Source organism: Bison bison, unplaced genomic scaffold (genome assembly GCF_000754665.1).
Source record: "Bison bison bison isolate TAMUID 2011002044 unplaced genomic scaffold, Bison_UMD1.0 scf7180017864192, whole genome shotgun sequence".
Lineage (NCBI taxonomy): Eukaryota > Metazoa > Chordata > Mammalia > Artiodactyla > Bovidae > Bison > Bison bison.
Genome location: NW_011494764.1, coordinates 4,364,794 through 4,370,997, shown reverse-complemented (window position 1 = coordinate 4,370,997; position 6,204 = coordinate 4,364,794).

Below are 6,204 nucleotides of genomic sequence, written 5' to 3'. Positions count from 1 at the left end.
CAGGTGGGAAGCATGTGGGGCCAGGGGCCCTGTTCCACCCTGTGTGCACGGCCCGAGACTGCCTGAGGCCAGCCCCGGGCACATCCACCTCAGCACCCTCTGGCGAGAGGCCTGGCCACGCACAGTCGCCGCCTATGCAGCAGGCTGGCCTCCCCGGCTGGGCGCTGGCCGGTGGCCAGTCCTCTTAGGCGGAACTGGACCTCTGGGTCCCGCTGTTTCTCACGTTGCCGGCTCTTCACCTGATCCCACTGGCTGACTCTGGCTGAGGGGGCTGCGGGGTAACAGCTAGTCGTTCTTTAAGTGCTTAGTTCTTTAGTGCTTACTTCTTTTTGTCCAGAAAAAGCATCGGCAGGTTGGACAAGGCGTGGTGTCCACTCAGGAAAGTGTGAATCAGGAGTCAGTTTCGGTTGCCTAGTGATGTCATTCCTATAATTAGGTTCTTGTAAGGTTAGAGGGAGAGGAGCTGCCTTCACCATGCCAAACCTGCCACAGACACCTGGAGATGGACTCCCCACACACTGGCCAGGGGTCTCACTTAGGGCTCTGAGGGAGGGTGAGGCTGGCCTGAGACCCCCAGGGCCAGTGGTCTCCTCGGTCGGGCTGGGCTGTCTTTGGTGGTGGATTTGGGCTCTTCAGGGGTTACTGGTTTATTCAGAGTTCTTACTTCCATTTCATGACCTGAATCTTCTATAAAGCGATTTACTTCATCCAGGTTTCAGACCTCCTGGCACGAAGTCACTCACCAGTCTTGCTGGTGCGTCTGGTTGGCTCTCCTTTTTGTTGGCTCATCCTCCTCCCAGTTTCTTCTGTTTCTTTAGCGTCTCTTTTCCTGGTGGCTGACTGGACCTGCCCCGACTGTCTTCACCTGGCTGTTCTCCTAACCCCTTCCTGGGCACCTCCCTCCCCATCCAGCTCCAAACTCTGGGTCACTTCTGCTTTGAGATTTTTCCTTAATTTTTAAAATTTGCTTTGTTTTTGGCTGCACTGGGTCTTCGTTGCTGCGTGAGGCTTTCTCTAGTTTCAGCGAGCCAGGGCTACTCTCCAGTTGTGCGCGGGCTTCCCGTGGTGGCGGCTTCTCTCATTGCAGTGGACAGGCTTGAGAGCACAGACTCAGTAGTTGGGGCTCCCGGGCTTAGTTGCTCCACAGCACGTGGAATCCTCCTTTAACCAGGGATCAAGCCGATTTTTAATCACTGGACCACCAGGGAAGTCTGCTGCTTTGATTTACTTTCTTAACCCGTGAGTGATGAAAGCATGTCCTGTGTCCACCATTTCCCCACTGGTCTCTGCCGTGACCCCGAGATTGTGGGCCATGGGGCTCCAGTGCTTTGGAGTTCCTGGTACCTCCTGTGCCCCCTTCACAGCAGCAACTTCTGTCCCTTCAGGAGGCTGCTCTTCTGATGTGTTTCAGCAGTAGGTGCTTAGCCCCTGGTCATACTCCATTATTACATATCAGTTCAATTCAGTCGTTCAGTCATGTGGCTGACTCTTTGCGACCCCATGGACTGCAGCACGCCAGGCTTCCCTGTCTATCACCTACTCCCGGAGCTTGCTCAAACTCATGTCCATCCAGTCGGTGATGCCATCCAACCATCTCACCCTCTGTTGTCCCCTTCATTCCTTCCAATGAATATTCAGGACTGATTTCCTTTAGGATTGACTGGTTTGATCTCCACAGTCCAAGGGACTCACAAGAGTCTTCTCCAACACCACATTTCAAATTACATATGGAGTCTCTCTTTATCTCTGTTTGAGTTTCCCTTTGTTAAGTCACACACTGTCTGAGTTCAGTACTGCCGTGCGGCTTCTGGGGGTGGCGTTTGCTCTGTCCCTGCGCTCCTTCACACCCCACCCCCTGTAGCTGTACTGTCTGCTGTACTGTCCTGTGAGCAGCGCAACTAGGTCTGATGTTTTTACTCCAGTGTCGTCTTTAGTGAACAAGTGCAGTGCATTTATTGTTACTGTTGATGTCTTTGGATTTATCTCCACAATCCCTAGTTGTGTTCTCTGCTGCCACCTTAGGAATGTGGGGTTGCTGTTTTGCCTTCTCTTTCATTGTAGTAATAAACTTCTCTACTTTTTTCTCTTTGTTTGTTTCGAAATTATAAACTAAAGTTCTGTTTTTTGAGTACCCTTAAGACGTTTAAATACTTGCTAATATTAAAAAGCAGAGACATTACTTTGCCAACAAAGGTCTGATAGTCGAAGCTATGGTTTTTCCAGTAGTCATGTATGGATGAGAGAGTTGGACTATAAAGAAAGCTGAGTGCCAAAGAATTGATGCTTTTGAACCATGGTGTTGGAGAAGACTACTGAGAGTCCCTTGGACTACAAGGAGATCCAACCAGTCCATCCTAAAGGAAATCAGTCCTGAATATTCATTGGAAGGACTGATGCTGAAACTGAAGCTCCAATACTTTGGCCATCTCATGAGAAGAACTGACTCATTTGAAAAGACCCTGATGCTGGGAAAGGTTGAAGGTAGGAAGAGAAGGGGATGACAGAGGGTGAGATGGTTGGATGGCGTCGCCAACTCTATGGACATGAGTTTGAACAAGTTTGGAGAGTTGATAATGGACAGGAAGCCTGGTGTGCTGCAGTCCATGGGGTTGCAGAGTCAGACACGACTGAGCAACTAAACTGATAAAGTCTAAGTTCTTCGCGGTTTTGCGGCACTGGGCTCCCCCATGGCCAGGATGATGCCTGCCAGTACCTGCCCCGCTGCCATCTCAATAGGTTTCTATAACAGTTCAGTTTTGTTTTTGATACAAAAATTAATAGGCTTCAGGGCTTCCCTGGTGGTCCAGTGGTTAAGAGTCCACATGTCAGTGCAGGGGCATGGGTTTGATCCCTGGATCACTGGACTGAGAAGATCGCACAGACCTAGAGGCAACTAAGGCCGTGTGCCACAGCTACTGAGCTTGAGCTCTGGATCCTGAGAACTGCAGCTACTGCGGCTGCACACCTGGAGCCTGTGCTCCACAACAGGAGAAGCCACAGCAGTGAGAGGTCTGCACACCACAACCGGAGAGTAGCCCCTCCCTGTGACTAGAGAAAAGCCAATGCAGCAACTAAGCCCAGCACAGACAAATAAAAATTTTAAAAATTACTATACTTTTCCATAGTCAGTCATTAAGTTTACTGAAGTTTTATCCACTTCTTGGTTTAATGGGATTTCATTTTAACCAGAAATTCTCTGCAGTTGTTTCAAGAATGCAGCTGAGGGTTTTTACAAGTCTCTACTTTTCCTCACTCTCGAATGACGGACGGGCTGTCTGCTCCTCTGGTGCCAAAAAGGTTTTCCTTGTCCTGGACACCGGTAAGTGTCTGCCTCACTCACGCCTAGGACAGAGCCCTGAGGGCCTGGGTGGGGGCAGGTCCAGAGGACTAGCAGGAGGGGAGCGACAGTCTGGGAAGTTCTGGTCCCAGCAGTTGGGATGGAGAACGTGTGGGGAAAGGGGCGGAGGTGGGGCTGGGATACCTGCCAGGTACGCACAGGCTCTTAGCTTTCAGGAGCGAGCGGGACTTCAGGACCAAGGGGAGTGGCCGGAATGTAAGACTCTTCTCCAGTAGAGGCTAGAAGGCTGCTAGCTGGGCGCTGCTCTGTAGGGCCCCGGCCTACAGCTCCAACCAGTGCAGGTCTCTCCCTGGACATCCTGCCAGGGTCCTGTGTCTGGAGGAGAAAGGCCGACAGGAAGGGCCCAGGTCCCCAAGCCCACCAGCCCGCATCTTCCTTCTCAGGCGGGTCCCAGGAGAGGGACGGCCTGCTGAGTGGGCGGGGCAATGAGCTCCCGCCCTTGGGGGTGGGCGGGGCGGGGAGCTTCCCCGCCCTCAGGGTGGGCGGGGCGGAGTCCTCTTACAGTGGCTGATTTAATCTGAATGGCGGTTAATGTGGTTTACGTGGCAGTTTGGGATCCTTTGCTCCCAAGTTTGTCACTAGTCCTCTTGGTATTGATTGAGAGAAAGTGTTGCTGGTGCCCAGTTGGGCGGGCTGGGGATAGGGGGAGAGAGTCTGCCTGGGCAGACGGGAACCCCACGTTCCTTCTGGAGGTCCTTCCTGGCGCACCGCATGTCCCCCTCCCATGCCAGCACCCCTCCATTCTTCCTGGCCCTCACCAGCTCTGATTGGGGAAGTTACCAAGGAGCAGCTGCACTGGTGGCATCTCTGGAATGCCTGGGAAGAGCCGAGAGGCAGATGAAAGGACTGGTACCCTGCAGCCCAGGGAGCCTGTGGTGCCCGTGGCGCCCGGAACAGCCCCTGACCTTCCCTCCCCTCTCCCCAGGCCAGAAGGATCAGCCACTGAGCGGCCTTATTTGCCAGAGCCCATTATTGGATCATAGAGAAAGCAAGGGTATTCCAGAAAAACATCTGCTTCATTGTGTGGATCACAACAAACTGTGGAAAATTCTTAAAGAGATGAGAATACCAGGCCACCTTACCTGCCTCCTGAAAAACCTGTATGCAGGTCAAGAAACAACAGTTAGAACCAGACATGGAACAATAGACTGGTTCAAAATTGGGAAAGGGGTATGACAAGACTGTATATTGTCACCCTGCTTATTTAACTTACGTGCAGAGTACATCCTACAAAATGCTGGGCTGGATGAGTCACAACCTGGAATCAAGATTGCCAGGAGAAATACCAACAACCTCAGATTTGCAGATGATACCACTCTTGTGGCAGAAATCAAAGAGGAACTAAAGAGCCTCTTGATGAGGGTGCAAGAAGAGAGGCCTCTGCTATAGCCCCAGGAGCTCCACATTGGAACCAAGAGCCCCAGGCAGCACCATGGGTTTCTCCTGACATTTTCTTCATGCCCACCAGGAGCACAAAAAGAAAGTGAAAAAGTTGGCTTAAAACCCAACATTCAAAAAATTAAGGTCATAGCATCTGATCCTGTTACTTCATGGCAAATAGAAGGGGAAAAAGTGGATGCAGTGACAGATTTTCTTTTCTTGGGCTCTGAAATCACTGTGGACAGTGCCTGCAGCCATGAAATCAAAAGATGCTTGCTCATTGGAAAAAAAACTTTGACAAACCTAGACTGCATATTAAAAAGCAGATACATTACTTGGCCAACAAAGGTCCATATAGTCAATGGTTTTTCCATATGGTTTTTCCAGCAGTCATGTATGGATGTGACAGTGGACTGCAAAGAAGGCTGAGTGCTGAAGAACTGATGCTTTCAAATAGTGGTGCTGGAGAAGACTCTTGAGAGTCCCTGGACTGCAAGGAGAGAAAACCAGTCAATCCTAAAGGAAATCAACCCTGAATATTCATTGTAAGGATTGATGCTGAAGCTCCAATACTTTGATCACCTGATGCAAAGAGCCCACTCGTTGGAAAAGACCCTGATTGCTAGGAAAGATTGAATGCAAAAGAAGGGGGCGACAGAGAATGAGATGGTTAGATGGCATCACCAACTCAATGGACATGAATCTGAGCAAACTCCGGGAGATAGTGGAGGACATGGAAGCCGGGTGTGCTGCAGTCCATGGGGTCCCACAGATTTGGACAGGACTTAGGGACTAAACAACAACATCCCCCCAGTTTCTTCCAGACGAGGACCCTCTCCAGCCCAGGCTGGCACCAGGTGCACATGGCATGCACAGGGCGTGGCTTATGAGGCTGTGACATGACGTGTGTGCAGGACATAGGCTCACTGAGGCCTCTGAGTGAGCAGGATAGAGGAGTGCACTCCTGCCTGAAGTCTTAGGGTGCAGGGGTGCCCTGGCCCTGCCCACTTGGTCGAGGTTTTTACTGGAGTGGGATTTTCCATGAGAGCCACCCTCTGGGGGTGCCAGTTATGTTTACGAATTGCTTTCAAGCCTGACAATTTGAGCCCAGAGACCTCTGTTCGCTGGCCTGTCCTGCACTGCATCAGTGTGGCCGGGCCTGCTGCCCTGGACCTTGCAGGTCCTCGCTGTGGCCTGAGGCTCAGGCTGGCCTCAGGAGCTTGGGATTCTGGCGGGGCAGCCTGGCTCGGTCATTGAAGATGCCACTTGGCAGAGGCCATGCCCCCTAGACTCAGGGCCGGCCCCTTCAGGGAGGACCAGACAACCGCCTCCACCTTACCTGGAGCCACACTGCCCTCTGCTGGTGTTTCTGGGCATAGCATGGATAGATAGAGGAGAGATCCCGGCCCTCCTACTCCAGTACCTGCTGGGACCCTTCATCCCTTGTGTCAGGACTGCTGGGCAGG